This window comes from Mandrillus leucophaeus, unplaced genomic scaffold (assembly GCF_000951045.1).
Source record: "Mandrillus leucophaeus isolate KB7577 unplaced genomic scaffold, Mleu.le_1.0 Scaffold424, whole genome shotgun sequence".
Lineage (NCBI taxonomy): Eukaryota > Metazoa > Chordata > Mammalia > Primates > Cercopithecidae > Mandrillus > Mandrillus leucophaeus.
The window spans coordinates 484271-493338 of record NW_012104521.1 but is presented as its reverse complement, the minus strand read 5'-3'; the positions used below and the strand labels follow the sequence as shown (position 1 = coordinate 493338).

At 35.8% G+C, this 9068-nt stretch overlaps 1 protein-coding gene across 1 annotated transcript in view; it reads left to right on the top strand.

Annotated features, from left to right (window-relative positions):
• The window catches only part of PHF3 (PHD finger protein 3), an 85678-nt gene continuing 76610 nt past the window's right edge, over positions 1–9068 (top strand). The window contains exon 1 of the mRNA XM_011993060.1: positions 1–221. The gene's annotated coding sequence lies outside the window, so the exon portion shown is untranslated. The remainder of the gene's footprint in view (positions 222–9068) is intronic.

Genomic DNA, 9068 nt, shown 5'->3' with positions numbered 1-9068 from the left:
TGGGCCTTGGTTTCGGGAAACTGGGACTGGCCCTGGCTGCTAGGCTGCTCCCTGCCGCTGCTTTTTGGAGACGAGAGTTGCTGTTCCATTTATCCACCAGTTAACGCGCGCTTTTGTGCCCGGGACCCAAACTGTCGACTCCTTTTGCTTAGTTTGAAATGAGAAGCCTAGACTCTTGCCTTCCGATAATACATGTAATTTAGTGAACCACTTGTCGATACGTACGTGTTAATGGTGCTAAATAACTGATCACCTGACACGGGGGGCGGGGGCGGTGCGGAGAGTAGAAGGGAGAGAATGTTGATATCGCGCAGAGTCCTGTGTCCCTCCTTTCCCTCAGGATGTGTTGCCGGGTCAGGTGACCTTTTTCCGTCTTTGGGCTTTTAAATGCCAATTCCTAGAGACTTTAGATTGGGGTGGTTATTAGTGCTTTCCAATAGTCACGCGTAGAATATGTTCATGGATTAATGTTAAGTGGCAACACTGCTTTAATATTCTAGTCCTAATCTGCATTACATGTAGAGGTATTTAATTTAAGAAGAACAATTATTGAGCCTTCTCTAAATACTAACTTTACTATCTTAAGTTAAATTTAAAAACCAGTGCAGTAAACTCCATAGGGAGTACTTATACAGTACGTTGTTGTATTTAATTACTATTTTGGGGTGGAACTTGTCTTCCCTTTGTCAAAATGATTGCTTAGGATCTAACAAAACTACGCCTCAATCATTCATTTTTTGATTCCTGAATGAAATGTTTGGAACTGTGAAAATATTTGTAGAAAAAGATGTGTGTTTGTGATAGAGCGACATGTTAAGTCAAAGAACCAGAAACTTTTCTATTGTAGTATACTTATGTTTTTGAATTTATAGCTGCTTTCCACAGCACAAAAGGTGTTGTGTAAAGATTATTGTTAAATAGTAATTTTTAACTTTATTTATCACTTAGACCTTTGCCCCCTAATTTTTCTCTTCATTCATCTGTTTACTGGTTATATATTACCATAATGATTCTTTACTTCATCATCATCGTTGTCATTTTCACTGTTATTATTTTACAATACATACTTCATTTTCTGGTGATAGTAGCAGAGTTTAGTGGCAGAGACTTTTAGGAGTGATGATTGCTCTGATTGAGCCACACAATCAGTCCTGAAATCGGCTACTTTTATTTAAAAGATTGCAGCTTTAGATTTTAAGCTTTTTCAGATAGCTGTACCCGGTGATTTGTCAAAATGATAAAAATGAGCCAGTGATGGGACCAAAGTTTGCCTCTTATTTACATTATTTATAGGTTCATTTATTGAAGAATAGAAAAATGTAGTTTATTTTACTGCTTTTGCATACACCTGAATTAGTTATGTATTCTCTCTTGTTGGGATAGACCTCAGATAACTTTATCATGTTGATCTTACGGTATATTTATACGTTGCATAATCGGAAAAGTCACCTATGAGAAGTGTTTTATGTAAATGTAGGTAAAAAATTGGTTTGATCACATGCACATTTCAAGATAGAAAAATCGAAAGGAATTTGTCTTTAATCATTTCAAACCATGTTGTTAAAATTTAAATTTTATTGAGTATTGGAATCCCCTAGGAAAGGTTGACAGTCTTTGACTTTCACTTATGTAATGTATTACTTATAAAAGTTGGGAGGCAGCAAGTGACAATTTGGAGTGTTGAAAAATCAAGAGCTTAGATTTTTTTCATAGTATGAGGCCTATTTGGAAAAACTGGTAAATGAAAATTATACATACAATTCTGTGTTTCAGTTACTAAAATAGATGATGTTTATCTTCCTTAACATGGTGGGATGGTGTTTGCTTTTTTGATGTATTTTGCTTTCTTAAGATCCATTTAAATTTCTCATAAAATCCTTTTTACATATGTTTTTTCTGGAGATAACTTTTCTGTTTTTTAATGAGATTATGAGATTTTTTGGTCAACGTTTAGGTTTGTGTGTTACCAATAACTATTTCACCACACAGTGTCAAGGAGTTCAGGATTCTTGGGGTGCTGATTTCTAACAGTTTTTATTCATCCGCATTTCAAGAATTCTTTCTGACAAGTGGCTGCTGGATTTTTTTCTTTTCTGGAAAAGTACGTCTTGGACTATGTTTCTCTTATTTCTTCTTGGAGCACCCTCTCAGAATTCTGGAGTATCTTTTCAGAAGGATAGACACTTTTTCAACTATAAAAATTACTTGGCAAACTATTAGACATTTATGATACTGTTGCATTTTTGAGAACACAGTCAAAAAATATTCTTTAATTGTTGCCCTTTGATTACACACGGAAAGATATTGAGAGTATTGATGTGATTAAACATACATGAGACCCTAAAACTGTTTCTATTCTCAGTAAAGATATAGACTGGGAAACAAGATTCATGGACATCCGATGTTAATCAGTGTATTAGAGTTAAAGGGGGAAATATCAAGAGTTTTAAAAGGCATTGTATGAGGCATTGCTTTATGTGTGGACCTGACAGTTACTGTCCTGCGTAATGTGTTTAATTTAGACCATTTTTAATGGTATCTTAAAATTTTATGACTATTATACAATGAAGAGTGGATATAGAGAAATAGTTGAGTAAAAATTTTAAGATATTTCTAGAAGTTTTAACCTGTTGGCATAATCTAACTTTATTAGACAGTTTTGAAGAGCATGGTAGATGATACAGAAAGGCTGAACTTTAATATTTTAATTCACTTGTAATTTATGTGAGCTGGGCACATGAAAACATAAAGTTTTAGACTGAAAATAAATGGAAAAGTTTGTAGCTGATAAATTGCTTTTCCTCTAATGATGTTCATATGCACTGAGGCTAACATTTTGTTTTTTTTATGTGTAGAGAGTGGCTAAGTGCATATTCCTGCTTTATTTTGGAAGAAGGATGAGTCACTTTTGTTTCTAGCATTTTTTAAGATTTCATTAATGATACATTAAAAGCATAAAAATTAATGTGTAGAGTGCATTATAGAGTGTAAAGTGTAGGCTCAGGAATGGGTTCAAATGTGGGAATATTGGGTATGTGACCTTGGGCAAATTATGTAATTATCTGGGTCTCAGTTTGCTCTAAAGAGAAAGGACTAATAATTGCGCGTACCTTACAGGGTCGCTGTGAGGAACTAATGAGATAATGCATACGATACCCAGGGCCTGGCGTATAGTGTGTGCCAGGTACATGTTAGCTTGGGCTGTTACTACCTAGGCCATAGTTTTAATGATGAGCTAGGTCCACTACTTTGGTGGTTTATTCAAATTCCTAATGCTTATAATGTCAGTTATGATATAATGCCAATATAGTTGTAAACTTTGAAGTTAACTTACTCTTGTTACTGTTGGCTACTGTAATTCTGCGTTTGCCAGTTTCAACATCTTCTAATCCTTTCCTAGGGCCTTAGGTCTGCTTTGGTCTAAGTTGTCTTTGTGCAGCAGACACCTTGATATCTTCTTTTTACCAGATACGTTTAGAAAAGAAGTTATGATCCTTGCTTTCTTTAATGATGTCTTGCCAATAGATTCTAATTAACGAAACTGAACCAGAATTTGAAGTGGGGGTGTAGAGTAGATGACTAGGTTGAATTGCTTTGTAGAATGGTACTTTGTAGTATTGTGTCATACCACATGATCTAACCACTTACTAATTTTTGACTCTGTCCTCGAAGGATAACCTATGATTCATCTTCAGTGTTGTTATACCATAGTGGTTAAGAACTGACCTTGGTGTAATGCAGAGTGGATTTGAGTCCTGGCTCTGTCACTTATTTATTTGGTAATATTGGGTGTAACTTTGCTATTTAGCCCCTCTCTTGTAAATTGGGAATGATAGTACCTGCGTAATGGTTTGGTTCTGAGGATTAAATGGCATGATGCATTTAATTTGTTTAGCATAATGCCTTGCACACAGTAAACATCCAGTGAATTTAACCTTATAAACAGATAGGGCAGTCATAAGCGCATTGACTCTTAAATGAAATTTTCTGGGTTCAGATTTTAGCTCTGTTTTTCCTGTAGGAGATAGCTTAAACAAATAAAAACAAACAACTTTTAGCTCCGTCACCTACTATGGCAAATCATTTAATCTCTTTGATCCTAATTTAATTTTATTTCATTTTTTATATAATCAGGATAATAATATAAGGTTGTTTTGAGGATTAAATGAATAAATGTAGAGCAGAATTTCTTAAACTTGGCACTGTTGACATTTTTGGCTGGATAATTTTGTGTGTGTGGGGGGGGCTGTCCTAGTGCTTTATAGTATGTTTACTAGATGCAAATAGCACCCTTTCCAGTTCTGATGACCAAAAATGTCTCTAGACATGGCAAATATTCTCTGCATGGGCATACTCACCTCTGATTGAGAATTATAGATATAAAGCATGTAGAACAATGCCTGTCTTGAAGTTTGAGCACAAGAAGTTTTGTTTTATCATTATTATTATTAGTAGTTTTGTTCTTCTGCTACTGCCTATTAGGAATTTGTTTTTAGTAAGCATGCCTGATGAAATTGCTTAATTTAAACGATGGTACAGGGACTGAAGGCATCAAGTGTGCTCTGCTTTTAAGACCATTGTACTTCTAGGACTTTGTCTGGATTGCTCTTCAGCATTTATGCATTGGTAACTACCTCACTTCAGAACGCTGTGAGGCCTTCACTTACTATCATAGACCAATCCCCCATCACCACCACTATTACTATTGCCCTGTATAGCTTTTCGTCAGAGATATTAGTCTCCTGATATATTTGTGCTGCCCTTACACCACCCCCCTACACACACACCCACAGACACAAATGTGGACTACGTGAGCGTGTACTTCATCTTAGTACATAACCTCTTTGGCCTTTGATAGCCTTAGTGATTTATTGTTAGGCGTGTATGTGTGTGTGTGTGTTTTAGGAAATAATAGAATTCATAGGTTTACTTTGAAGGTGTTTTTAAAAAGCTGGGATAGAGAATTTTAATTTGCTCTTAAAGTGAGTTTTCATAAAGTGTAATTTTTTTTTTCGAGATGGAATTTTGTTTTTGTCGTCCAATCTGGAGTGCAATGGTGCGATCTTGGCTCACTGCAACCTCTGCCTCCCAGATTCAAGCTATTCTCCCGCCTCAGCCTCCACCACGCTCAGCTAATCTTTTTTGTCTTTAGTAGAGACGGGTTTTCACCATATTGGTCAGGCTGCTCTCGAACTCCTAACCTCAGGTGATCTGCCCGCCTCGTCCTCCCAGAGTGCTGGGATTACAGGTGTGAGCCACGATGCCTGGCCTAAAGTGAAATTTTTTTTTGCTGTTGACACTTTCTAAATCTCATCTTTTTGCATTCTATTAATACTTGAAACACTTATAAAATAATTAGGCTGTTTTGTTAGTATTATAAACTAAACCTGGCTTCAGTGTAATTCTCTGAGAATTACAGATGAAACATATTTTAAAGCAGGAAATATCTTTGGACTCCGATTAAATTTTATTTGGCAGATTAGTACTAATTATTTTTAGTTGTATTCTGAGTCTTTATAAATAGTCCATTAGGACCAAACTCAGCCATTTGTAATTAAGACATGGTGTTCCGTTTGCCTGGAATATCCTCTGGATCTTTAGGATCCAGCTTACACATCACCTGCCTAGCCTTTGTTAGCTTCCTCAGTTTTACCTTCGTCTGTGATATTATTCGCAGCCCTTCAATACGGCACTTAGGATTTTGTTGTGATGTTTATATGTGTTGTATTTGTTTATATATATTTATGTTGTTTTGAATTGTGAGTTCTTTGACTTTTTGATGGGTTCGTTTCACTAGACTTAAAATGCTTTGTATTAGATGCTTAATACATGTATGAGTAAATGAATAATTTTGAATTACGCAGATTATTCATTTACATACTTAGCTGCATATATTCTGTTGTCTGTAAACATGAGTTTTCCCAGAAACAATTTCTGACTTTAACATGTGTATTCCCAAATTACCAATACTGATTTAATTGGATATACACATAACATTAGCCATTTAAAATTCACCCTATATAGGCTTATTATGTTTTATTAAATTTAGAATGCCAAATATAGGGGAGCATTTAAGTAGAATTTTAGTGTTAAGATACAGAGATTTGTTTAAATTAGACCATTTGTTTAATTAACAAAGATACTAAATTGGCTCCTAATTTCCCCCCTTAATTAGATCCAATTGTCTTTGTTAGCCACATTACTAGGTATCTCAGAATGTTCTTAGTTTTTTTTAAGACTTTATTTTGTAAGAATTTTATATTTATAGAAAAGCTGCAAAGGGTGTGTAGTGTTTCTGTATACCCTTATCTAGTTTCCCTGATTATTAACATCTGACATAAAGCTAGTGCCTTTATCAGAACAGATATTATTGTTATTGGTGTATTACTGTTAACTAAATTACAGACTTTATTCTGATTTTACCAGTTTTTTTTGCTACTGTCCCTTTTCTGTTCCATGATCTAATCCAGGGTACCACATTGCATTTAGTAGATTAGTGTATCCATTACAAGTGAGTAAATATTTCTACATTTGGCTAATTTGTTTGCTTATTTAGCATTAGAGTTACTTTATTTTTGAGACTGATCACTTTATATCTGAAACTGATTTTTAAAAATGAATTATATCTCCAATAAATGTTACTTTCAAGGGAGTTCTTTTGGATGGCTACATACTGTTCATTTTTGGCATTTTCTCTTTGGAATTACCTCCAGAGCCAGTTGGAGCCACGTAAGAAAAATTATTCTCACTCATTTATAATAATTTTTCTTAAAACGTGTCCCACGAAACACTAGGATTATGATTTGTCCTGTGGAAATTGTCTTCTTTGGACTCACAAATGTGATAACGCTTTATTACTATGTTCTTAGAATATTCCCATTTTCATTAGCCTACTAAACGTGTCTCACACAATGGTAGCTGCTTAGTAAACATTTGATGAATAAATAAACAGTATCGTTAAAGAAATGTTAACTTCAGTCTGTCTCCACTTGTGACTGTGGAAACCTTTTTCCTGATAATGCCTGTTTCAATCCGGGGAAACATGCTTTATAAGTCGTAATAGTTTTGACTTAAAAACAGTACTGGAAAGCTTGACCCATTTTATTTACAATATGCTTTATTTAAAAAAAATTGATCTTCAAGAAATACGTTACAGGCTCTGAAGCCATGAAAGGGTTTTGGGATGGTTTCACTCATAGCAGTATTATTGAAAACAAACAAAAAAATTGCTTGTTGATGACTAGTTATAATGGCCTGGTCTTCATTATAGCTGTGTGATCTTGAGCTTTGTGACCATAACTTCTGAATGTTGTGAATGTTCCCATCACTTGAAAGCTCACAGCGTATAATTGGTACAATAGGAAGACCTCATAGGAAGTTTGCAGAATTTGCTAGCCTCATGTTGCTGTGGTAACAAGTGCATTTACTTTTTCAGTAGATTCAGCATATCATTTTTTTGAAGGAAAGTTAGCCATTTGTTTCTAGAGCTGAAACTACCTTTTTTCTTTTTGATTGATCTGAGAAAAAAGATTACTAATTGGGATGCAACACTCTGAAGTGGAGGTGGCTTTGGCTTGCAGTACTGGATTCCAGCACATTCAGATAAATGAATTCATTGGTAGTTCTACTTAATTTTGTAAACATTTAATAAATATTTTCATAAATTATTTTTAATTACCAGAATTTAATATACTAAGATTTTTTTTGGAACCTGAAAACATATAAGGCGGAAGTATTGGTGATGTATGATAATTGAGACTTTCTTTGGCGCTGAGATCATATAGTGTGGTAGGGAATTCTTAAAGAAACTTGTCCTGAGATTTCTTCAACATTGCTAGCTACAGTTTTCTGTCAGTTGAGAAAATGAATGTAAAATAAGCAGCAAGTCTGTAGTTAGCATTTTCTTTCAGTGCTTTATTAACATTTCAATGTAAATAAATGGAAAAAAATGAGAAGAGATACCGAAACACTTCTACTTAGAAGGGCATTAACTTTTGTGAGACAGGAAATTTCTTTTCTTTTTTTTTCTTTTTTTTTAATTGAGGTATAATAAATGCATTCGTTAAAAATGAACAGATTTCTGAAACCATTATCGCAATCAAGATTTAGGACATTTCCGTCATCTCTCAGGTATCCACGTTCCCTTTTGCAGTTCATCTTTTTTTTGAATTTTTTTTTTTTGTTTTTTTTTGACACAGAGTCGGGCTCTTTCATTACCAGGCTGGAGTGCAGTGGCTTGATTTTGCTGCAACCTCCGCGTCCGGTACTCAAGTGATCCTCCCAACTCAGCCGCCCAAGAAACTGGGACTACAGGCACGCGCCACCACACCTGGCTAATTTTTGTAGAGATGGAATTTCGCCTTGTTGCGTAGGCTGGTCTCCAATTCCTGGGCTGTAGTGATCTGCCCACCTCCCAAAGTGCTAGGAACACAGGCATGAGCCACTGGACCTGGCAGGAAAATTGTTTTTAAAGAGCCTTCAATAAGTCAGATCATCTCAGCCCTTAGCTCAGTGTGAAAGGGTAACACTAATGGGTATGGGCTGTGGAGCTTGAAACCTAGGCTAGAATTTTGGCTCTGTTTTGTGACTTTGGGGAAGACATTTAAATTATTCAAGTGCATTTTTTAAAATAATGCAAGGATGAGGCCGGGCGCGGTGGCTCAAGCCTGTAATCCCAGCACTTTGGGAGGCCGAGACGGGCGGATCACAAGGTCAGGAGATCGAGACCATCCTGGCGAACACAGTGAAACCCTGTCTCTACTAAAAAATTACAAAAAACTAGCCGGGCGAGGTGGCGGGCGCCTGTAGTCCCAGCTACTTGGGAGGCTGAGGCAGGAGAATGGCGTAAACCCGGGAGGTGGAGCTTGCAGTGAGCTGAGATCCAGCCACAGCACTCCAGCCTGGGTGACAGAGCAAGACTCCGTCGCAACAACAACAACAAAAAAATAAATAAATAAAAAATAATGCAAGGATGATAATAGACCCTATTTATTATTGGGGCTTAAATTATATAAATGTTGATAAAATTTTTAGTACAGTATGACATATATAACCAGTAGCATGTATCT